The sequence below is a fragment of the Lynx canadensis genome, chromosome A2 (genome assembly GCF_007474595.2).
Source record: "Lynx canadensis isolate LIC74 chromosome A2, mLynCan4.pri.v2, whole genome shotgun sequence".
NCBI lineage: Eukaryota > Metazoa > Chordata > Mammalia > Carnivora > Felidae > Lynx > Lynx canadensis.
The window spans coordinates 71748636-71774126 of record NC_044304.2 but is presented as its reverse complement, the minus strand read 5'-3'; the positions used below and the strand labels follow the sequence as shown (position 1 = coordinate 71774126).

Below are 25491 nucleotides of genomic sequence, written 5' to 3'. Positions count from 1 at the left end.
GCTCTCTCTCTCTCTCTTTCTTAAAAATAAATATTAAACAAACTTTAAAGATGAGATAGAATGGTGAATGAAGTTAAGAGCCGTTATATTAGAAGGAAAACAGCTTCAAAAACCCTCTCTCTCATAGACGAGGGGTCAATTTCGGATCACTTAACGAGCAGAGGCAGAAAGCCAATCATGTCATTTGGTCAACTGCAGCATCGTTCAACTATGAACTGAGAAAAATTAAAATGGTGCTCCCTGTAGCAAAGAGTTCACCCAGTAAGTTCCCCAAATTTCAAGGAGCTTTTGTTTCATTAGATGCTCTTAACTTCATGTTAGTCACAGGGAAAAAAAAAAAAATGCCCACATACACACGCACGACTAAATGTAGTCAGTTTGCTCAGCTGTTGCTGACGTCACTGCTGCCCACTAGGAATGAGTTACTGTAATAATCCCCCTTTTATTAATCATAGGCTGGAGGAAGCAGAAAGTGGGTGACATCATTAGGCAAAAGACCGGGCTAACTCATGCTCCAATTTACTCAGCTTTATTATAACATTTCTCAAGTGACATATGAAAGCGATTACCATTTCACACTTTCCCCCTCTGAGCCATCATCCCTAACCTTCAATCCAAACTCCCATAGAAGAGCTTAGCTTTCAGATGGAGGCACAGAAAGGCCAACTCTCACCAAGGTTCCAATGTCCTCCCCGGAACAGCTTCTTCCTTGGCTCAAGATGGAGGCAGTCTCTAGAACCACAGCATCCCAAATGACTCTCGGGTGATGCTGGCTCTGGTGGCATCTGACCGGACGGGGCCGCCCGCCATGAAGAGGACCGAATGATCTGGGTGGGTGTAGCTACCCATGGCCTCCTCGTAACCAAAGGCAGGGCTCTGCACCTCTAGGGATCTGAAATAGAAGAAACTCCATCTGAAGATGTGCGGAAAGGTAACGGTTCAGTGAGTGGGTCCTGCAGCTAGACTGCCTGGGTTCAGATTCGGCCTCCATCACTTTCAAGCTAAGGGACACTGGGCAAATGGCCCAGTAGTAGCTCGGTCCCTGACAGATGAGCGCTGGTAACAATGGCACCCCCTTCTGAGGATTGCTGTGAGGAATCATGAGTTGACAGAAAGTGTGCTTGGTTGGTACATAGTAGGTGTGACTTCTCTTCTCTAGAAAGTTCTGCTGACTGGACTGAACTGTCGGTGTCCTGCTCTGTGGAGCACAGAAAGACGGGCAAACGAACTATGAGAAGCCATCAGGGCAGACTGGTCCTGGCCAGACCCATGCGACTGTACATGCTGGCTCTGTCGCTGGCTGGGACGTCACCGGTCAGTCTCCCCCCTCGCCGTGCTTCTGTCTCCACCTCCTGCATTTGCCAGAGGAGGCGCTTCTGACGAGGAACAAAGGCACGTGACTAAAACCAAAAGAAGACTTTGGTTCAGGGATGCTGAAGAGCTCAGCATCAAGCCATTTTGAACAAAGTTATCAGTCTGGTCACTCCCCCCATCCCACCCCCCCCCGTCCCCCGCCCCGGCTCTCAAGCACACATTCTTTGTATGAAATGTAAGAAATGTAAAACCCCTATCAGCATCCCTCCCCAAATAATCATTGTTAACATGTTTACATGTGTGTGTATATGTGGGTGTAGATATGCATATATAAGTAAAGAGAAAGCAACAGAAGCGTCTCCATAATGCATATGCATCAGAGAAAGCATGTTTTTACTGTGGGTGGGGCTATACCTCATTCTCTTAAACCCGGGACCTTGCAGAAGCAATTGTGTCGATGTCTTCCACTCGTCCTTTACCTGCAGCCTCCTCCTGAGGGTATTTTAAGGAGTCAAAATAGAGCTGTCTTGGGCGTATGGGAGAGACAGAATGATAGCCCAAAAGAGAAGTCTGGGGCTTTGTAATACTTAGATAGTAAAGAAACTGGCTCCGCTGAGGCAGAGTCCAGTAATCATCCAGGCTAATTTATTACTCAGATTCACCTTTGCTCAAAGTAGTGAGTTATAAGCACTCCACCGGGTGAAAGGGTTAGGCTCCCCGACGTGATCTGCTAGTGCAGGAAGGAACTGCCAGGCCACGGTAGCCGGTAAGTGAAATAGTAGCCCGATTCATAGCAACTTCAGGATCTCCAAATTGGAAGCTTCCTTGAGAGAGCAGAGGATGCCAGGATATCTGCTGCCCCCTAACTGATACCACGAAGAATAGCATGTGCTTTTTAAGGAGCAAGGTAGGGTTCAGGGACCCTTGGTGACTGGGTCAGCCTGTTAGGTGGTAGGTGTGAACTGGGCCACCTCCACCAACCTGTTTGTGCCCAGTAAGGCAAAGCCATTGCCTGCGTCGCCTCGGCCTTCTGCTGAGGAGCTCCTAGCAGCTGCGTAGGTGAAACCAGGATACAGGGGTGACCGAGCGGAAGTCATTCGGGCTGCGTGTTTGTTAAGAGGGTGACCAGAGGAAGCTCTCACAGGCCATTCAAAACTACATATCCCTCTGCTACACAGATTTCCGGGAGGCCCTGAAGAGGAATGTGGCCACCAGGGAAGTGAGGCATTTCAGGTTAGTTTCTACTGACTTGGGGAGCATCCCCCCCCCATCCCTCGTAGGTAATTGAGAGATCCTGCCTGCGGGAAGAGGCGGAGGCGCCCTCTTCTGGTGCATCTGTGCAGAAGGAAAGTCTATGAAGGGCGCAGTAAGGGGCGCCTTCTCTCTAATCCCTCCACTCCCAATACAAACTTACCACTTTTTAAAAAGCATCCGTCTTGATTTTAAAAGTAACGCACATTCTTTGTATGAAATACAGAAACTATGGATAAATACAAACGTGTAAATCACACTTAATCATCTCTCCCAGAAATAACTATTAAAATTTTGATATATATGTATCATTTACATACACATATGTACTATCTACCTACCACGCATATACATGTGTGTATGTATACATATATATATATATATATATACATATATATATATATATACCATATATATTTATACACCATGCTTTACATACATATGTAAAACTAAATTGCAGTCATGCCGTAAACACAATTTTGTATAATTTTCATTTGTGATGAGATTTCATGGTGATTATTTTCAATGGCCTAAGTTGTCCTTGAAAATATTAATGACCCGGGGTCGCCCAGGGGGCTCAGTGGGTTAAGCATCTGACTTTGGCTCAGGTCAGGATCTCAAGCTCATGAGTTCCAGCCCCACATCAGGCTCAGTGCTGACAACTCAGGGCCTGGACCTGCTTGGAATTCTGTCTCTCCGTGCTCTGCCTGTCTCTCTCTCTCTCTCTCAAAAACAAATAAACCTGGTCTCTCATTTAAAAAAGAGAAAATATCGGGGCGCCTGGGTGGCGCAGTCGGTTAGGCGTCCGACTTTCAGCCAGGTCACGATCTCGCGGTCCGTGGGTTTGAGCCCCGCGTCAGGCTCTGGGCTGATGGCTCAGAGCCTGGAGCCTGTTTCCGATTCTGTGTCTCCCTCTCTCTCTGCCCCTCCCCCGTTCATGCTCTGTCTCTCTCTGTCCCAAAAATAAATAAACGTTGAAAAAAAAATTTTAAAAAGAGAAAATATCAATGACTGGGAAGTAATATATCACATAGATGTGCCTTTATTTTTGAACTAGTCTACTATTATTGTAGATTGAATTTGTGTTCAAAATTTCACAGTTACAGTACTATTTTACTCTTTTTAATGCATCTCTGCTTATTTTTTAAAGATAAATTCCTATGAATTGGATTATTGGATCTAAGAGCATGGGCATATTTCAGATCTTTATATGTATATTACCAAATTGTCCTCCTGAAAGTTTTTACCTGTTTCTATTACAACTAATAGTGTCAGGGCATGATTCTTTTACTGTGTTCTAGCCTGATGTGATCACAATATTTCTCCCAAGCCAAAGATGATATATGGTTTGTGTTAACTTCTATTTTTTACTTATCAGTTAAGATAAAATATAGATCATTGTCCATTTGAACAGCTTTCTTCTGAGTAGCTGTTGGTATCTTTGCCCATTTATTTATGGGCAAAATCTAAAGACTGTGTGACACGGTCCACATGTACCCGTCCTGACTGGCTACCATACTGGACAGTGTGAGTAGGTGGGTCTACAGTCAGGTTCTGACAGAACAGAAGCCACAGAAGGACAACAAAGAAAGGGACTAAAAGGAAAAATCATTAAAGAAATGGTCGGTGGACTCGGGGGTCTGAACTTGGTGAAGAAAGAAGTGCGGCCCGAAAGCAACTAGTAATCGGGGGGAAAATATAATCATTCAGGCATCAGAGGCATTGATGAGGGTATGTTTGGAGTGAGTCGGAGGGAGTTGGCCGGAAGTGTCTCTCAGAGAATGGAAGGGTGAAGTTTAAGATTTCAAAAGGCAAACAGTTGTAAACGGTGAGAAAGTGCAAGGTGTGGCCATGGGGCTGGATTTCTTCTGCGGAGCGTGTGTGAATGTCCTTGGCGTTAAGGAATTTGAAGGTCTGTGAGAGAGGGTCGGATGCAATAAAAAAGCACAGGTGGGGTAAAGCCCAGAACATGTGCAACAGAGGCCCAAAGCCTCAAAGCTGATTTTACGCGAGGGTGAGAACGTGATACAGATGATGCCATTGTTGGTTATATTTATCAAGCACTCACCTCTGCTGGGCATGGTTCAGAGAGCTTGATATATGTGTCATCTCCTTCAGTCCTTTGAGCAACCGTCTGAAGTAGGTTTTCTTATTATTGCCATTGACAAATGAAACCACAGAGGCTTTGAAAGACCAAATAACCTGTCCACGGATGTGCTCTGGTGGAGCAAGGATTTTAACCCCACTGAGGTCTATGCACGTTACTTCTACACTCAACTGCCTTCTTACTTAGAGCAGCAATGGATAGCAATAAGAATCCTGGGTGGCTCCTGTCCAACCCCATGCTCGCAAGGATCTAGGAGCTGCTGGAAAGGAGGCATGCTTGATTGGAGCAAGAACATCCGTGGAGGACCCAATGTCAGAGATTGGGGGGGGGGGGTAAGCATTTAGGGTGAAAACAGAGTGGTAGCTTATTCACAGTGGAGCAAAGTTAGTGGGCGCCATGGGAGGAGGAGGGGTGGGAGCGAGCACATCCAAAAGAGGAGGGGTGGGAGCGAGCACAGAGCCCATTGGATGGGATAACTGTGAAGGACAGCTCTCTGAAGGTCTTGTTTGGGATGGTGAGAAAGACTGACGAAAATTAATTGACCTTAAATTTTCATACTTGAAATACAACATATATGGTATCTGTATACTCATTTATCATGACATAAGAAAACTTTTACGTGTAATGATGACCTGTATTGGCAGCTATTGAAGAGAACTAAAGATGAAAGTAATTTTAATTGAGGAGTCCCTGGTTAGTATCGTAGCTTTCAACTTGTTTTGCCATACCTGCTTTCATGAGGATATCACACAAAGTAGAAATTTCTGGAAGCATTGAAGTAAGAGTGAGAGTGAATCTTTATGTACCTTTTTTTTTAAATCATTTTTGAACGTTTATTTATTTTTGAGAAAGACAAAGATGGAATGCGAGTGGGTTAGGGGCAGAGAGAGAGGGAGACACAGAATCCGAAGCATGCTCCCGGCTCTGAGCTGTCAGCCCAGAGCCCGACACGGGGCTCGAACTCACAAGCTGTGAGATCATGACCTGAGCCGAAGTCGGACGCTCAACCGACTGAGCCACCCAGGCGCCCCTTAAGCTATGTATCTTGGTGGTCAAGATAGGTAACTTCCTTTGGTTTCTTATAATTGCACTGAATTTCTACCATGAGCCTTCAATTCGCTATATGCCAGTGAATGAACCTCACTCTATTTGGAGTCTCCCAATTGTCCCTGCACCTGGGAGGTGGAGGGAAGAGGTGGGCGGGTGGGGGGTGGTGGGAGAGTTCACCTAGTTTTCCAGTTTGTAGGCTGGAATGAATAAAAGGATCATCATCTGTCTCGCTTGTGCCCTCCCTCAGATGTCCTGGTCTTGGCAGCTCGTGGCTAAATTGTTCTTCATTCTTAAGTTGTGGCCTCTTAATTATTTTGCAAGTTCTGGCCAGTGTCATAAGGCAAGAAATAAAAACAGTGGGCAAATCTCAGGAAAGCAGGAACAAGTTACATTTATTTCTTGGTAGATAGTATGAGTGTGCTGCAGGTGGGATTTTTCAGTGCACAGATTCATGTGCAAGACACAGGCTGTTTGGGGCGCCTGGGTGGCTCAGTCGGTTGAGCGTCTGACTTCGGCTCAGGTCATGATCTCACGGTTCGTGGGTTCGAGCCCCGCGCCAGGCTCTGTGCTGACAGCTCAGAGCCTGGAGCTTGTTTCAGATTCTGTGTCTCCCTCTCTCTCTGCCCCTCCCCCACTTGCACTCTGTCTCTCTCTGTCTCAAAAATAAATAAACATTAAAAAAATAATAAAGAAAAAAAAGACACAGGCTGTTCCTTTAGCTCTCAAATTACCACAAATCAATGGTGAATCATATCTCTGTTACCATTCTTTGCTTCCCCCTCATTCCATTTCCTGCATCTTAGCCAAAGGAAAGCCCCTCTATTCATAGGTCCCCAACTGCCCAGTGCTAGGACACCATTGTGTCGGCCACAAGGTCCTGCAAGGACTGAGACCTTGTCAGTCTATCGGGACACCGCCCAGGCTCCTGCAAGGGTCCACTGCTCCTCACGGTGGGTGCCCACCTTCATCCACCTCTCTTCTCTGCCCTGGGCCATGTCCTGTCTTCACATCCTATTCTGGACCCCCACCATTGCGTCTTCCAAATTTAGCAGGGGTCTGCCTGCAGCAATATCCAAGGCAAAGGTATACAAAAGACCTGGCTTCCTACTTTCTTATGGGGAAAAGAGCATGCTAGAACAAATTCAAACCAATATTAAACTAAACTGTATTCAACATTGCATGACCAGATGAACCCTGATTGTATCAATTCACATATGAACATGAGAGCTCATCCTGATTACAAAACAAATATCCACAAACTAATCTATCATTCATAATAGAAAAAAAAAAAAAAAACGATGGATGATACCCATAAATCATTGTACAAGAAAGAGAAGATGTAGAAACAAAGTGACTTAGGAGCACCTGGGTGGCTCAGTCATCGAATATCTAATTTTAGCTCAGGTCATGACCTTGTGGCTCAGGGGTTCAAGCCCCGCATCAGGCTCTGTGCTGCTGGCTCAGAGCCTGGAGTCTGCTTCGGATTCTGTGTCTCCCTTTCTTTCTAGCCCTCCCCTGTTCACGCTCTGTTTCTCTCTTTCTCAAAAATAAATAATAAATGTTAAAACAAATTTTTTTTAAAGAAACAAAGTGGCTTGTCCAAGTTTACACAGCTACACAGTGGCAGAGCTAAACTACAAATTCAAGTCCATCCAGATCCAAAATTTATACACCCAATCACTATAATACACTGGTTTAAAACATCAATATCTGGGGCGCCTGGGTGGCTCAGTCGTTTGAGCGTCCAACTTCGGCTCAGGTCATGATCTCATGGTTCATGAGTTCAGGCTCCACATCGGGCTCTGTGCTGACAGCTCAGAGACTGGAGCCTGCTTCTGATTCTGTGTCTCCCTCTCTCTCTGCCCCCCTGCCCCACACACGCTCTGTCTCTCTCTGCCTCTCAAAAATAAAGAAAACTAATAAAATTTTTTTTTAACCATCAATATCTCTATCTATCTGTCTCTACTGAATTTGTTGAACATATGTTATATCCCAGGTAATTTGCTAAATACTCACAGACAGTACCTGTCAATCGTGTAATATCTACTGATATAGGCCTATTCATTCAATCCACACGTGAAGCAGACAAAGAACTTGATTAATTCATTTCTCATTCGTTCTTCAGCTGTTATCTGGCTTGTGCTCAGAATGACATTAAATTGTTCTGACAAATACCACCTGCCAATAATCCTCTGCATCGAAAAGTCCAGTACACTTGTGTCCGCCCTTGGCCACTTCCTGCCCAGTCCTCTCTTGTCCCACGGCCATTTGCCACCCTGGGCCCAGGCTGCCCACTCACTGAGCACTCCTCCCTAGTCTGTCCCTCAGGCTGCTTTGTCCTTGGTCTCCAGCTCTTCTCTGTCTACACCCAGACTCTTTGGGTGATTTATCCACTCTGGCTTCAACTGATAAGTGGGTGATTCCTATAGCTCTCTCTGAGCTAGCCTTTTCTCTGAGTGTCAGGCTCATTAAGCCAAACTTCTACTGATCTTCCTTCTGACGGTCTTCAGGCAACTTCAGCTCAACAAGTTGAAACTGAACGCATATTCTAATTTTCCAAACCAGCTCCTGCTTTTGCATTGCTGATCTCAGTTGTTGCTATTCAACCAGCCAAGAGTTACCCCTTAACCAGCGTTCTCTTCCCCGCGACTAAATACATTCAATAACCACATCGTAATCATTTACCTTCTAAATATTTCTCCTCTATAACCCCATGGTTCTATTCAAAAGCTGGTAGGATAATAAAACAAGACGTCCCGGGTTAGCCCAGATGCCAGTACAATGAAAACCCTCAACAAATGTTAGCTATTATTTTTACTAATACATAAACAATAACAACTTCCACCACCACAACAGAAGCAAATTGTGCCACCACAGCCCCCGACTGTTGGAACTTTGGGGTTAACACTCCCATTGTTTCCTTCTTTCTTTTCTCTTTCATGTTTGTCCCTATCTTTGCCCTGCATTTTGAGAACCACCTTCAACTTTACCTTCTAGCCCTTCCCTCGCTTCTGTTTTACCTTATGTTTTTAGTTTGTAAAAGCTTTTGCATTGTTTCGGTTTCTTTTATGTCTTTGGGTTAATTTCTTCTAAAATAGATCTGAGGACACTTAGAACTTTTGACACTTTTGAAAGGTGGCCTTAGGAAAGACACTTTCTATTCTGTGCCCTTAATGGTTTGTTTTCTCCACCAGTAGTTTTTCTGTTCCTCTTTTGCATCTTTGGTTTTCCTCACGCCTGGCGATCCTACATTGTCCCCTTGTAGTGACGGTGAGATGTGTTAATTACCAAAGCTGGTATGTTAATTACCAGATGAGAAAAGGCATCCTTTGCTGTAGTCTAGGTAGGTCCGTCTGTCCCCAAACTTAACTCTTGATGGGAGGAGGCATGAGCACATGATTTTGTTTGGTTTAGTCCTCTATACCTAGGAGAATTGGCCCTGGGGCCTAGAGCAGGGCCTGATACTCACCAAGTATCTTAAAGGTCAGAACCCATCATTGTTGAAGGCCTTTCTTGTTGTGTTGACAAGATTATGATTGGAATCTAGAGAAAATTCTGATGAAAGATAGGCACTAGCCTAATCCTGGAAAAGAAAAGAGGAATTTATTGTAAACATGATCAACCATTCAAGCCGACTTTCTTTTCCCTTTTGTTTTATTATAGAAACTTCCTAAAGTTAAATCAAAATAGAAAGAAGTAACACTAAATGACAACTAGTGCCCTCTGCATCAAGATTCAGAGGATGTGAGTCCTGATTCCATTTGTATTACTGAGCTTCTGAGACATACCACCTAATCTAGCTAAATCCTAGTTTCTCTAAATATAGAGACCAAACATTTCATCACCTGTAGTTTCCCAGGGTTTTCTTGGCATATAAGTCAATAACTTGTAGAGTTTTATCAATCACCCTGGAAACAATAAGTTTTGCAAATACCCATCACCAGCCTTCATTCATAATTGTACTGGAACTCATAACTGTACTGTGGTATCTGTCTATAAGCCATTCTTCAAAAATATGTGTGATAACACGTTTTATTAACTTCTGTATATCACAGAATACCTTTCTGGGTTGTCACATACGAATGAAAACTTGAGTGAATCCAATTCTCTGGCAATAATGTCTTAATCTTAACACTCTATTGTTCCCTCTCTGTGGCCATCAGGTGTTTGCTTCTGGAAAAGTCTTAAGTCAGCTTGATTTTTTTGTTGCTTTCAAAGTTACCTTGCTACTACCCTCTTATTTTCTTCAAGGATGTTTATAAGCTCTTCATAATTCTTATTAATCTTCATAATTCAAAAAGTCATCATGATAGAATCATATGTGATTCTTTTTATTAACATTCTTTGAAACCGATTTAGCCATTTTCAATCTGTACATTCAGATGTTTCTTTCAGTTCAAGAAAGTTTTCTTGCAATTAGTTTGATATCCTCTCCAGACACATCTATCATTCCTAGCTTGGCTTTGCATTTCAGGAATCCCATATCTTTCCTCTCTATGTTCATCTCTTGGTATGTTACTTCTTTCTGGAAGAGTCACCGAAGTGTGCCACTCTTGGCAATGTTGAATTTCATTCAGTATGGAATTTGTTCTTTATAGCCTCTAGTAAAGATTTTCACTCTGCTGTGGCAAATGTGGTTTCTTTACAATCCTTTTCGTCTCACTTAGATCTTTCTTCATTCTTTATTTCTTTCTAAAGCCAAAATTATTCTATTATTTGTTATTACATCTTTTTCAGTAACTTTTACTTAGACTGCTTTAGGATACCAAATTTCTAAATAATTGTATTGGTAAATAATTGGAGAACAATTTTCTGCTGAATGTCAAATATTATGGGTACTTTCTGTTTTCAACTTAGTTCTTATGTTGGTCTTTTTTTTCCCCCTCTTCATCTTCAGTTGCAAAGAGAACCATTCCTATATGATGTTTGCAATTAGACAGGATATGTGGATTCTTTGGTTCTGTTCTCTGACTTATGTGATGTGCTAAAATACTCTGGAAGGAAGAACATTAGTAACTCCTAGGATCTGACAAGTGTTCTGAAGATGACTGATTTTGTGATACCCTGAACCAATGGTATATATGAAAAACTATAATTCCCAAGGCACTTTTATAGAGGTACTTCCATTTCTAACTCTTCAGGAGTGCTTTACCAAGGGAATGATATTTCCAGAGATTTAGCAAGGAGATGATAATTCCAGTGTCAGCGTCTGCCCTTGTTTTCTGGAAGTGACAGTTCCACAATTGGTGCAAAAAAGGTTAAAAAAGATAGAAAAAGAGGGGAAAGGTGGGAAAAGGACCATATGTTAGCCTCATTGGAAAGCTCTACTTATGCAGTGAAAATGGATGCTCAGTTAACTAGCCAGGAGCCAGAACTTGGGGAGGAATAAAATAATGTCCTTTCTTCTGCCTGCTGATAAGTGCTGCTTTATTTCATGGGTCAGTGCATAGTTTGTCCTCTCAGGCCCCAGTGATATGAGAGTGAATGAAACTATCCCCCAGATTCTTGGTTTGGTTGTTGGTATTGAAGGTCACCAAAAGGTGGATGGAGATTATGGTTTCTCCGTGAAACAATGAGTCAAGTCAACTGTGTTCCGACTTTCCATCAGTAAATGATTCTAAAGAAAGGCAGATCTTCATGCCAGGCTTTTATGGTGCATTTTGATCAACCAATTTTCCCCCTTTGGTATTACAGTAAGATTATTTTATTTTATTTTATTTTATTTTATTTTATTCATTCTTTAATGTTTATTTCTTTTTGAGAGAGAGAGAGAGATGGAGACAGAGGTAGAGACAGAGAGATAGAGCACAAGAGGGGGAGGAGAGAGAGAGAGAGGGAGACAGAATCCAAAGCAGGCTCCAGGCTCCAAGCTGTCAGAGCAGAGCCTGACGTGGGACTCGAGCTCACCAGCCATGAGATCGTGACCTGAGCCGAAGTCGGGCACCCAACTGACTGAGCCACCCAGGTGCCCTGAGTAAGATTATTTTAATATGCAATGTGATCTGGACAAGAACAAAGGCCTCTCTAGACTTTACCTTTCTATCTCCTATGTAACTTTCCATCCTGTATCCCCGTGTTCACACCATTTTCTGTTAACCAGCCTGTTTCTGTTCAGAGTGACATCATGAGTTAGCTGCTATTACCAATCACAATTCATCAAACACCCAAGAGAGAAGAGTCATCTGATACGTAATGTTTTAAAACATGGTAACAAGTCAAATACCACATAGAACCTTAAGTGCATTAATTATTAGAACTCCCCGTTAACAATCACAATAGTAATTAATGTTCCTGTTTCATAACCAGCCCAAGGCACAGTTTTCTGAGCAGGAAGCACCTCAAGAGTTTGTAAGCTTGCCACAGAGCCACAGATTCGGCCAGCCAGCAGGGTCGTCATGAGTCACGGGTTCTGCCACAGCCGGGAGCTGCCAACATGCAGTCTTCCGCACACTTTTCCACAGGAACTGGGGGTGCCTCTGCGTTTGGAAAGCTACCTCGTGCCCTGTCCACACTCAATAAACACTGCTTCATAATGACAATGGGAATGTGTGTTCCATCTCACTTTTCTCCTGAATGTTTCTATTTAGGGAGTCCCAAATGTTTCCATTGCTTGATTGGCTGCACAGTCAAAAAAAAAAAAAAAAAAAATGTTCCTACTGCTTCCTTTGAATGTTTCCATTTTCTTTTTGAGCATCAGCCTGGTGCCTGTCCTGTGCCCTACACTCACTGAACTGTGCTGCTGGTTGGGCAGTCAGGCCAAGAGGACCCTACTTCAAATGTCTTATTTCCAGGTAGCCAGATCCAAAAATATGTTCCTGGATTCTGGGTATAAGCTGGTTTTGCTTTGCGTCTATTCATTACTGGGAAATAATTTTTTCCACTTATTAGATCTTTTTTTCTCTAAATTTTGGAAACAGTGCTGAGTCAGAGGACTAGGGAAACAGAGGACTGGATCCAGAGACTGCCCGGCTCTGTGGTTGCACAGTGGCTTCCATCCCTGCAGGGTCTGCAAGAGAATTAGCTGGCTTTCCAAAGTTGACCTTCTTCCCAAAGAATGCTCTTCAGAGGTTCCCAGCACAATGGGAAGCCCGCCTCGAGGGGTGCAAGTGTGCATGTCCTTGTCTGTGAGTAAATGCAGTGGATAGGCAATTTGTGTTTTAGGGAGACACTAAAATGCCAATCAGTAATGATCTATCCAATGGTTCCTGAGCTTACTTCTCCAGCCTTGATTCTTGCTCTAATGGCTATGTGTAGGCTCAGTCATATGAGATGTGTGAGTCAAAAACTGTTTACCTCTGACATAACCCAAAAAGCTCTCCCTTTCCAAAGTAAGTACCCTGTGGCAGGTAATACAGGCTGGGAGAAATGCACTCCCTTAGATTTCAGGAGTTGTCTGAGTAGTTTCTCAACATGGCAACATTGTTGATGTTGTTCTCCGTATCCTCTAACCAACCAGAGTAGTGGGTGCTGGGAACAGAGGTCCAAAATAAAGCAGGCAACCACCCCTTTCATGCAGGAAGAAGGCAGACATTAAACAGATGATTGTTTGATTACAACTGGGTGAGTGCCATGAATAGGCTACTGAGTGTTTGTGGAGTCAGAGTTTTCCTAGACAGGAAGGTCAGATTCTCCTAAACAAATGAACTGGGGCCTGAAAAGCAACAGAGAAGTAGTATTTTCTCTATAACAACATCTTGAGAGTCCCGTAATAAGTAAATAAATAAAACAATGCATGGAATGGGATTAAAGATTATGTTTCTTTCAAGGTGTGTACCACAAAGAGGATCTAGCTTGAGTTTTACACCATTCCCTTCCCTCCTCCCACCCCAGTCATGAAGTGCTGGGGGCACTGTCATCATCCTCTCTTTGTGAATGAGTAAACCTGGCTTCAGGAGGCTTCAGTGAATTACCCAACCGACACAGCTATTAAGTAAAAGAGCAGGAAGTGGTAAACAAGCCTTCTAATTCTAAGCCCGGGAATCTTTCTAGAACAGCCTTCAGAGAAGCTGGTTGGGGAGCAGAGAGAATAGGGGAGAATGGTTGAGCCTCAGATGTCCAACTCTGATGGTGGACCTTGGTTTTATGGATAAATGCAGTTCCTTTAAAGCAGCATAATGGATAGGCGTGGGCTTCGGAGTCAGATCCAAGCTCTAAACCTACTCTGCCATTGACTGGGTTTAAACATAACTCAACCTCATTGAACCTCAGCCTGTCTGCCTACAATACGTGACTTCCTCCAAGCCAGCAAGAAGATTGTGGGAGCCACGGGGAGACACAGAGGCAGTCCTTGATATCTTGTAAGTCCTCAGTTAATATGTCTCTCTCCTTTCTCCTTTAACCCAAGAGAGAAAGTAATCAAAAGTGTTTATCAACTGAATAATAATAAACTCTCCTCAACAGGAGGAGCACTGAAAAAACACTTCAAATGGCTGAGCAGCCATGAAGACCTTGGTCCCAAGAAGTGGCTGCAGTAACTCAGGAAAGAGAAGGTCACCCATGCATGGACACCTGCTTTTCCAGCTGATTTTGCTCCCGGACCCACGAGAGCTCATTCCAATCACAACTGAAGGAGACCTGGAAGGGTCCCTCTTAGAGGGAACATAAGGCAAAAGATAAGGAGAGACAAAGGCAAATTTGGGGCCTACCCATACTATATATTTACCTCAACAAGGGGTGCATTTTTAGTCAAATTCCTGATTCCAATTGGCTCCCATCCTTATTCTTTTTTAAAAATTTTCCCCCATGGGGCGCCTGGGTGGCGCAGTCGGTTAAGCGTCCGACTTCAGCCAGGTCACGATCTCGCGGTCCGTGAGTTCGAGCCCCGCGTTGGGCTCTGGGCTGATGGCTCAGAGCCTGGAGCCTGTTTCCGATTCTGTGTCTCCCTCTCTCTCTGCCCCTCCCCCGTTCATGCTCTGTCTCTCTCTGTCCCAAAAATAAATAAACGTTGAAAAAAAAAATTTTTAAAAAATAAAAATTTTCCCCCAGTTTTATTGAGAAATAATTGACAAAAATAATCACTGTGTATGTTTAAGGCATACAGCATGATGGTTTGACTTACATACATTGTGAAATGATTACCGTAATAGGTTCAGCTAATCATCCTTATTCCTTTGCTCCAATTTTAACTTCGGTTACTTCATAATAATTTACATACCTTTAGAAGATGTCTGAAATTCTATTATGGAAATGTAGGCATAAATAAAGAATAATAAGAAGGCAAAGAAGCAAATAAATTAGGTCTTATTTTTTTTAAGTTTATTTATCCATTTTGAGAGAGAGCATGCTCATCAAAGCAGAGAGAGCTTGTGAAAGCTCAGAGACAGAGAGAGACAAAGCATGAGTGGGGGAGGGGCAAAGAGAGAGGGAGACACAGAATCTGAAGCAGGCTCCGGGCTCTCAGCCGTCAGCACAGAGCCTGACGCAGGGCTCGAACCCACAAACCACGAGATCATGACCTGAGCTGAAGTCGGATGCTTAACTGACTGAGCCACCCAGGCGCCCCAAAGCTAAAAGAATTAAATACACACTTTTCTAGCTCTCTTTGCAGCTAGCAATATCCATGTGACTCAATTCTGGCCAAAGAAGCTGATCCTTTCCTGATAAAGGGATAGGTTGTACCAGTAATTTCCTTTACCTCTGGCCTTGAACACAGATGGGATGGTTAAGCTGGAGCAGCCATTTTTTTGACATCGAGGCAATAAGCCATGATGGTGAGAATGGCAGAGCAAAAAGAAAAAGGCAGTTCTTGGACTGTCTCCAGTAGTATTAAACTGAATAAGACTAGCTTGTATTTTTGTTTTGTTTTGTTTGTTTTGTTTTTTAAAGATTTTATTTTGAGAGAGAGAGAGAGAGAGAGAGAGAGAAAGCGCATATGCATGAGCCAGGGAGAGGGGCAGAGGGAGAGAGAGAGAGAGAGAGAGAGAGAGAGAATTCCAGGCAGGCTCCACACTCAGCACAGAGCCCAACGTGGGGCTCGATCCCATGACCATGAGATAATGACCTGAGCAGAAGTCAAGAGTTGGACACTCAACCAACTGAGCCACCCAGATGCCCCAAATTTATATTAGTCAAGTTTTCTTTTTTTTTTTTTTTCAACGTTTATTTATTTTTGGGTCAGAGAGAGACAGAGCATGAACGGGGGAGGGGCAGAGAGAGAGGGAGACACAGAATTGGAAACAGGCTCCAGGCTCTGAGCCATCAGCCCAGAGCCCGACGCGGGGCTCGAACTCACGGACCGCGAGATCGTGACCTGGCTGAAGTCGGACGCTTAACCGACTGCGCCACCCAGGCGCCCCATTAGTCAAGTTTTCTATTAGCTAAAGCCACAGACCTTCTCTAACTGATATATATTTTGTATTTTTATATATTTATAAGTATATATTTATAAAATATGATGTAATTAAAATGTAATATAATAATCATATTTTATGATATTCTATATATCTCTGTTGCAAATGTTCTGACTCTTTTCAGTATCAGCACATAGAAGAAAATAGAGTTTAACTGCTCTATAGGATGTGAATGTGTAGACTAAATTGTCATCTGAACTCAAACCTATATGTGTAACGACTCCAGGCTGCTCCTTTGTGATGCCCAGTAAGAGAGCATACCTTAATCTGTAGCAAAAATAGGAAGGCAGACACAACAAACTCTAGAAAGAATCTCGAGTAAGAGGAAGTTAAAATACCAGAAAAAAGGTTGCGGACAGAACCTCACATTACTACGACAATAAATAGCTTTGGATCCCAAAGCAACTACTCTAAAAGTTCCAAAAATAAAAATAAAAAAAATAGAAATGCATTTCTTAACTTTATTTATTTATCTTGAGTGAGACAGAGACAGCACAAGTAAGGGAAAAGCAGAGAGAGAAAGAGAGGGAGAGAGAGAGAGAGAGAGAGGGAATCCCAAGCAGGCTCCATACTGTCAGCACAGAGCCTGACATGGGGCTTGAACCCATGAAACCGTGAGATCATGACCTGAGCCAAAACCAAGAGTCAGATGGTTAACCAACTGAGGCCACCCAGGCACCCCTAGAAATGCATTCTATTTTCTTCATTAACAGTCTCAAAACTGCAATAATTTTATGGTGCAAATGATTTGGAAGACTGTTTTTATCCAGACTCCTGGTTGAGCCAGGCATATACATCAATTGCTTGGTTCCCTTCTCTCTCTCTCTTCCCTTGATCCTCCTGTGTTTTCTTTTGCTCACACCGCCCTGACTCTGAATGTTCAGATCCATTTCCCAGCTGACACCTGTCGCTCTTCTGCTTCTCTGCCTGTTGAGAACATCCTGACTCACCTTCTGGTATTTGGAACCTCAGCTCTCTTATAATTTGTCAACACAGCTGCTCTTCTAGAATGATGATCTCCTCAAACTCTACATTGCGCTCCAGTTGGGGTTGACTTAGCTGGGAAGGAACTCCAGCCCCATGCCAACAGAGAAGCTCCATTTTCTTTCCATCACCAGTAACGAGAGGATTTCAGACAGAAAAAAATGAAGCCTGAGATTAAAAGATACAGAGTGAGAGCCACGTGACATGTCTCCTAATCATGAACTATCTTATCTGTGTTACCATTCACACGAGAGAAGGGAAGACAGCGTCATGTTGGTCATAGGCAAAACCATCTTGAATTGAAGAGGCTCCCTGAAATGGAAAGGGGGGAAATAAGCTGGTAGAGGGAGACTTCTGGATCTTTTTGGAAGGAAATTATGAAGCCACGAAGACAGTAAAAACTGATTATCTGAAGTTTACAACTTGACCACGATGAGGTCTAGAAGCAACATAGCATTCTTCTCTCCTCCCACACTATCACCATTTAGTAAAGCTTAAGCAGTAATGATGGAACGGTTTCCCCCCTTAATCCATATCATGGAGTGTCATGCCTTTTCAGTGATTAGTTACAGGGATCAGGATTCAATTAAATTCAGTAGGTTTAGGAGATATTGCTTATAGAATTTAATCTGTGCTCTCAAGTACTTGGAGCAAACTGGGAATACGTTCCAAACAGGGTCATTTTCAGGCTGCGGAGTAAAGAAGGCAGTCTCTACTGAATGGAATTGTGTTACCTGGATAGAAAGATTTGTCGTTTGGGTTTGGGGTACTTACTGTGCCACTCTGAAACCTACAAGTGATCAGTCTTGTGTGCATGTTTCCATGTACGCAGAGCCTGAGAGGGAGCAACAGACGGTGCACATCATCTACGCAACCCTCCCTGGCCGTCACCTTCACCTCTCTGAACACTGACTTGTTAATGCTCCCCTTGTATTCCTGGGCATGCTGACGCTGTCCTGCTGCAGGGCACGGATGATGATTGATCCAGGCTAACTATGGTTGTTCTGTTTCCTGGACTGGTGATTCACCAAGGGATGGACACATTGTACAATTCTGGTCAGTGCGTGAAGTCTGGAACTTCTGGAAAAGTGTTCCTTGACCTTAAGAAAATGGAAATAAGAAAAATACCCATTTTCCTATCTGTGAATGTCACTGTGTGAGGATGTGATACTGATGGCAGTCATCTTGTGACTTTAAAGACAAGTTTATTGCAGGCCAGCTGACATCACTGAGCTACCAAGTGAAGGTCCCTGGAAATTACCCTGTGCCCAGACTTCCTATTAGGTAAGATCATACGTGCCTTAACCATAAGAGACTCTTAAATACAGAGAACACACTGAGGGTGGCTGGAGGGGTGGGGGTGGGAGGATGGGCTAAATGGGTGATGGGCATTATGGAGGGCACTTACTGGGAGGAGCATTAAGTGTTATATGTGAGCGATGAATCACTGGGTTCTACTCCTGAAACCAGTACTGCACTCTATGTTAACTAACTTGAATTAAAATAATTTTTTTTTAATTTTTTTTTCAACGTTTATTTATTTTGGGGACAGAGAGAGACAGAGCATGAACAGGGGAGGGGCAGAGAGAGGGAGACACAGAATCGGAAACAGGCTCCGGGCTCTGAGCCATCAGCCCAGAGCCTGACGCGGGGCTCGAACTCACGGACCGCGAGATCGTGACCTGGCTGAAGTCGGACGCTCAACCGACTGCGCCACCCAGGCGCCCCAAAATAATTTTTTTAAAAAAGGAAAAAAAAAAACAGATCATACACGCCTTTATTTATTAAGTCATCTTTAGCCAGGCCTTTTGTTTCTTTCAGCAGGATGCATCCTAAGTGCTACAAACATCATCCCTAGAGGCATCGAGATTGTTTGGCTGGGTTGGAGAAGGAGTAACTCTGCAGACTCACAGAGAAGATGTGGCTTGCCTAAATTGTAGAAGCCAGACTTGCTGACGGGACTGCTATACGTTTTTCGCTCTACCAAGCGGTCACATGGGGTGGGGCTCGTTAATTTCAAGACCATCGGCATTCACTTTCATTGGAAGGATTTTCATTTAGTATGATTTTGAGGTTATTTTAAATAAAATATTTAGCTTGCCCAACCAGGTAATGGGAAATCTTTAGCCAGAGGGTTAGAAACTAGATTCAACCTTGTAATTTATCACCTACAACTATAAATCAAGCCAATGTCAGAAAGCTGAGAAAAACAATAAACAATGAGACAGCTGCCGCCTGGTCTGTCAACAATATATGGCAAGGCGAGACGTGCCCAACAATTACAACAAAGCCATAAATATATATTCTATATTTAACTCCACAAGCTTAAAGTTGTTTGATTTTCATTATTGATGTTTGCACACCCTCAGGGTCTTAAAGGATAAATCCTTTATCTTGTACTGTCATGTTATTAAGAAGAAGAGAAAGTGCTTTTAAAAAAATTCCATTTTGCATAGCTTCTCGGACCTTTGCCCCACTGGCATTTGAATCCTGAGCGTAAGGGAGTTAATGCATGTGTAGGACTGAAGAATCCCAGCACTAAGGTATCCAGAAGAGACAGGACCGAGTTTATGAGTACTAGGAAGGCTGCGTCTGCTGAGGGTGGGGGCAGGTAAGGGGAGTTGTTTAAATCGTAAAGTTTCAGAGTCTTGTAACAGTGCTTTACAGAAAAAATCTGTTATAAATAAGTCATAAAGCCATAACATACTCTTTGTAATGCCAGCTCCACGATCTCTGCCAAGAAGACTTTTTTTTGTGGGAGAGTCCTCTCTTCCCTTTAGCAGCCTGCATACTACCTAAGAAGTTAATTCTTATTGATAGATCATCATTATTACAGGATGCTGGAAGTGATTCCCATTCACTGCCTGCAAGTAACCCTTAATTCCGACAGAAGACGTAAAGCCAAACCAAAATGTCCTCTGTGTTTGGAAAAGCTGCTGTGCTTGGATCATGGCAGCCCCCTTTGTGGCAAAGACCATCGCTGCAGAATCACTTGACCCCAAGGTCTAACTCCTCCAGGAGAATCTTTGACGAAATATACTGACAGCCACGTTACCACTGTTTCCATCGTCCACGGTAATTCTGCCAAATTGGCAGTCAAAGCCACGCTAGGCTAATCTTGTGCTGGGGAGATTGTCTTCCCTCAAGTCCTAATAGTAAGTACTTGGATTTTCACAGCTCTCTCTGAAATGCAAGGTCTTCTGGAAGCTTCCCTAAGAACCCCTCATGGGCTGGACACAGTGGCTACCGCCTCCCTCTGAGCCACCTCACTCATTTGTGGCCCAGATCTGCCAGCAAAGGGTTTTCTCTTGTCTTAGTCACCTTTGTTCTATTAGCGCATTCTCAGATGACTTTCACTGAAGGATATTTGTCCAGTAGCCTGCAGGATTATTTCCACATTATTTAAGAGCCCTCTCGAAGAAGTCAGATGGGAATGAAAATGAAACTTGGGGGTCAGGGGTCCGTTGTGGGCATGCCTTTAGAAAGTCCCATCTTGTCTCACAGGCAAGAGATTTTTTCCTCCTACTTTCAGTGTGTGCTGACAGTGTCTGGGGAGACATGTTCTCATGTGATCACTTACAAGATCTCATTTCGTGTTAGTGAAATTTACACGCATGACTAGTAATTAAGTGTCACTAAATCAGGATTTCTCGTTTTCATTTCAATATGAGCTTTAATTACATAAAAACAATTGCCATAAAACGATTGCATGCATTTATTTGAGCTTTGAGTGCCCTCTACTGGAACAAGAAAAAAGTAAAAAATCAATAGCAAGGAGGGCTTGTGCGGTTCGGTCCTAACTACTAAGATGTCCTCGTTAGTGTCGGGAAAAGAAGAATAATTGTAAGCACTCAACATCTGTCATTCACAATTAGCTGACAGTGCTCCAAACTTTTTCTAAAACTTACCCATTAAATGGAGCTAGCAGTGCATATCTTCCAGATTTTACGTTTACAGAAAAATCCTGAAAGATACCAATGTGAAGCCTCTTCCTAGCTGGTTGGCCAGCTCTTATTTCCAGATACTGCATGTCTCCCTGCTACTGGTGTTCCGTTTACAGCCAAGGCCTCTGAGACCAGTTGGCCCCCGGACCAATTTCCTTCTTTAAACCTGTTCCTTCCAAAACCGTGGATGATGTGAACTTTGCTCTTCTCTGCCTTCACCCCTTGGGCTCTGCTGCCCCTCTGACCTCCTGCCTTCCCCCCACCGCCCCGCCCCGTGAACTTCCCAGCTCCCTCCTTCCACCACCACTCCTCCCTGTCAGCAGGACTGCACCTGAACTCACTTCCTTGTCTCCATTTAACCAGTCTCTCCACCCTCCTTATTCCAATTCATTTCCTAACTTGTCTGGACCTCATGGCTTATTATTTCAACCACACTGTCATCGACACACTCATTTCCACCAACCCTTTGATCGTCTGCTGCATAAGCCTTGAAGTAGTCTATTCTATAACAGCCTAATGATTCATTCTAACCGACTAATTTCTAAGTTGCGAAGCACTGCTGAAGAATATCACACTGCTTTGCTCATTGGCTGATGATACGTCCTTTTGGCCAGTCTCAGGTAGGACCTTGGAAAGGCTGAATTCTGTTCTTCTTTTTTTAAAGTTTATTTATTTATCTTTGAGAGAGAGAGAGAGCGCACAATTAGGGGAGGGGCAGAGAGAGAGAGAGAGAGAATCCCAAGCAGGTGCTGCACTGTCAGCATGGAACCCAATGCGGGGCTTGAACTCACGAACCATGAGATCATGACCGGAGCGGAAATCAAGAGTCAGACATTTAACCGATTGAGCCACCCAGGAGCCCAGGAAATGCTCAATTCTTATCTGCAGTTTGCTTGTTTTTCTAATCCCTTGAGGATTTTTCGTACCCTGTCTACTCTCCTTCTTTTTTTTTTAAATTTTTTTTTAACGTTTTTATTTATTTTTGGGACAGAGAGAGACAGAGCATGAACGGGGGAGGGGCAGAGAGAGAGGGAGACACAGAATCGGAACAGGCTCCAAGCTCTGAGCCATCAGCCCAGAGCCTGACGCGGGGCTCGAACTCACGGAGCGCGAGATCGTGACCTGGCTGAAGTCGGACGCTTAACCGACTGCGCCACCCAGGCACCCCATCCTTCTTAAGATTTGTTTTGTTTCTTAATTTCCAGAAAACAGCTGGAGCTACACGGTCTCCATTCCTGCACTTCCCAATTTGTCTTTATCTGTGCCCGTTCTTCCCTTTGGCCACAGGAGACTAGCCTCTTCTCTGTTGGCTTTGGATTCTATTCCCTCCCAGTCACTCTTTTTTTCTTCCAATAGTTGTTTAGGTTTTCTCCCTCTTCCCAGGTACCTCTCTCTTGGACTCAGACTATAAATATTCCAGATTCTCCATTGTTGTATTCCCACCCAGACAAGGCATGACCTACTCCCAACCTTGCCTCTCTCTCACAGACTGCTGCCCATATCTCCTTGGCTTCACTGTGAGACATCTTGAAGGAGTAGTCTGTATTCTATGCTTCTGTTTCCATCACCCCCTCACTCCGTATAAGCCACTCAGTTTCATTTTTCTAATCACCCATCAGGAAATACTCTCTCATAGGTAATCAAAGTCCTCTGTAGGATCAGGTTCTCAGGATCATCCACCTCACTGCTCAGCCATTCGAAGTAGCTGACGTACCAGGGCCCAAGACCCCTGCTTGCATTCCAGGGCCCTGCCCAGCCAGAAGGATGAAGGAAACGACACAAAAACACACACTTTTCCCCTGAAGGATACTTACTGGAAGGTGTGCCCACCGCCTCATGCAGTCCGGGTCTTGACCTTGCTACAGGGGGAGGTGGCAAAAATAGTCTAGTCTGGTTGGCTAAATATCCAACTAAAATGTAAGAGTCCATTACTAAGGAAGATGGAAAAACACGGACATGTAGATATTTTAAGCTTTGTGTACCAAATGTTAACCAAAAGCACAAACGCATACACGTACACACAAATGAGATTGGGGTTTAAAGATGCTATAAAATTAAGGGTCCCTGGGTGGCTCAGTGTCTGACTCTTGGTTTCGGCTCAGGGCATGATCTCATAGTTCGTGGGTTCGAGCCCAATGTTGGGCTCTGTGCTGACAGTGCAGATCCTGCTTGGGATTCTCTCCTCTTGTTTGTCCCTCCCCTGCTCCCTCTCTCTCCAAAAATACATAAAGATTTTTTAATGCAATAAAATGCACTTCTTTGGTTATGACTTCCTGGAATTTCCATTTGATACTTTGTGCCATATCTATTGTTTGAAAATTATCGAAATTTTGAATCCCAATGTATACTTCATGTTTTCTGAATGTCTTCTGAATATATAAAAAAAGGACATACCTTTATGTTGAAGTAAAAAGTGAACAAATACATACTAATTTATCCTTATGGATATTATATATGGTTTTTGTGTGTAAGATTAAAAAAAATTTAATCCCCTTTAACAGACAACACCCTTACATTTTCCTACATATTTTTCCTAAAATGGTAAGCCATTTTCTTTTTTTTTTTTTTTCAAAATGAAAGGATTTTTTTTCAGATCGCAAAGGCTCTTGACATTTATATCACATTAAGATCTTTATTTTCTATAGTATAGCTATTTCCAATTTGTACTTTTTTTTTAATTCCACTGAAGTCATCCTTTAGAGTAGTAAGCTACATATTTAAAGCCACACACTCTAATTGCCAGCCGTTCTGAGTCTGACAATATTAATAATAAGGAATTCAATGCATTTTACTTTATCTACTCTGTTCTACTCCTTAACTGCTGGTAATTGACCTTGGGTGACACATCCATTTTCTTATTACATGATGAATTTCATAATATGCCACTGTATGTTTGAAAACTGCTTTGCCTTGGCATTTATGTTTCTAATCCACATTTACAATATTTCACATCACTGTTAAGCTTCATTGGTCTGAATGTTTACCTGGAGTTCTTTTATGTATAACTTTCCCATTCTTGAATTATTGCTGTAATTTTAAATTTCCAACTTCATCAGTCGAAGTACATCTTTAAGTGTATTTTATCTTGTTTTGTTTTCATAAAGGCATGTAAGAGTTCCATTTTCTGACTGCTTGCATTTTGACAGATGTTTTATTGCCTTACACATAATACTACTTAATTGGGATATGGTATTCTTGTAACATGCCCAGATACATGACTTAGAAAACTTAAAATAGCCAATTGGGATATGTAGAGAGAGCCAACACGGAAGTTTTGCAACATGGTTGGCTCTGATATGTGTGTGCATCAGTGGTGTTCCCTAAACCACAGGAACTGGCTTGTTGAGAAGCGTCAACTTAAAGCACTATAAATATAAATTGTTTTTTATTCCAACGTTTTTTATTCTATTTTTCTTAACCCCCCCCCAACACACATGCCAAACTTCACCTCCAACCATGCTATGGTGAATTTTCTATCCATATCCCTTAACAACATCTTAGATGGATTCTATAATACTTTCATTATTAAAATGCATCTAGGGGCACCTGGGTGGCTCAGTCGGTTGAGTGTTCAACTTTAGCTCAGGTCATGATCTCACAGTTTGTGGGTTCGAGCCCCACGTTGGGCTCTGTGCTGACAGCTCAGAGCCTGGAGCCTGCTTTGTATTCTGTGTCTCCCTGTCTATCTGCCCCTCCCCTTCTTGCGCTTTGTCTCTCTCTCTCAAAAATAAGTAAACATTAAAAAAATAAAAATAAAAATAAAAATAAATACATCTAGATGGAAGATTCAACCTTGAGGTTGACTTAAAGAACTGGTCCCTTTTTGCCAACACATGTTTGATCCATGGCGCTAAGAGTCTGAAGCATGAAGATGGGCCTGATTACCTTTTTTAGTTACACTCTATAGAGCTTTTCAAGCCAGCTGTGCTAAAACTGCAGAAGGCAGCTCGAGGCTGAAGCGACTAGCAAATAATAAATAAATAAAGTAGAAAAAAATGTTCCAGTGAAGTGAAGAATGTTCTAGGAACTATGAAAGGCCAAGGTGACTCGAAATTAGTCAAAGAGGTCCCAAAAAACATGAGTTGCATTTGAGGAGTTGCGTGGTGGCCAGATCGTGGCGGGGGGGAAGGAGGGGTTCTGAAAGCTATAAAGGGGCTTGAGGTTTTATTCTCACCACAGCGGGAAACTACTGGAAACCTTTGGACAGAGGAGATACGTGATCTGATTTATATCTTTAAAAACCATCTCCGACCATGTTGAGAAGAACGGTCTGTGGGTGGCAAGAATAGAAAAAGGAAGATCAGTTAGGGGAAGATGGCAATGGTTTAGGCAAGATATGCCCATGGCCTGGAGCACGGTGGTGTCCAGAGATGATGTGGCCCCAGACTGTGCATGTACGTTTGCTGGAGACACCCATTACATCAGATGGAAATGTTACGAGGGCAATTGGATATGCAGATCTGGAGTTCCCAGAGAAGCTCCTGGCCATAAG

At 43.1% G+C, this 25491-nt stretch overlaps 2 long non-coding RNA genes and 1 other non-coding gene across 3 annotated transcripts in view; 2 read left to right on the top strand and 1 right to left on the bottom strand.

Moving 5' to 3' along the window:
• Positions 1-507: 507 nt before the first annotated feature.
• The window catches only part of LOC115508725, a 32518-nt gene continuing 7534 nt past the window's right edge, over positions 508-25491 (bottom strand). Inside the window, exons 2-3 of the long non-coding RNA XR_003967093.2 lie at positions 9192-9305; positions 508-892 (exon numbers count right to left, since the gene is read on the bottom strand). This is a non-coding gene — a long non-coding RNA (uncharacterized LOC115508725). The remainder of the gene's footprint in view (positions 893-9191; positions 9306-25491) is intronic.
• On the top strand, positions 6201-6285 carry TRNAR-UCG. Its single transcript has one exon. It is a non-coding gene; the product is annotated as a tRNA-Arg (tRNA).
• Positions 18164-19285, top strand: LOC115508726. The gene is made up of 2 exons (XR_003967094.1): positions 18164-18339; positions 18877-19285. It is a non-coding gene; the product is annotated as an uncharacterized LOC115508726 (long non-coding RNA).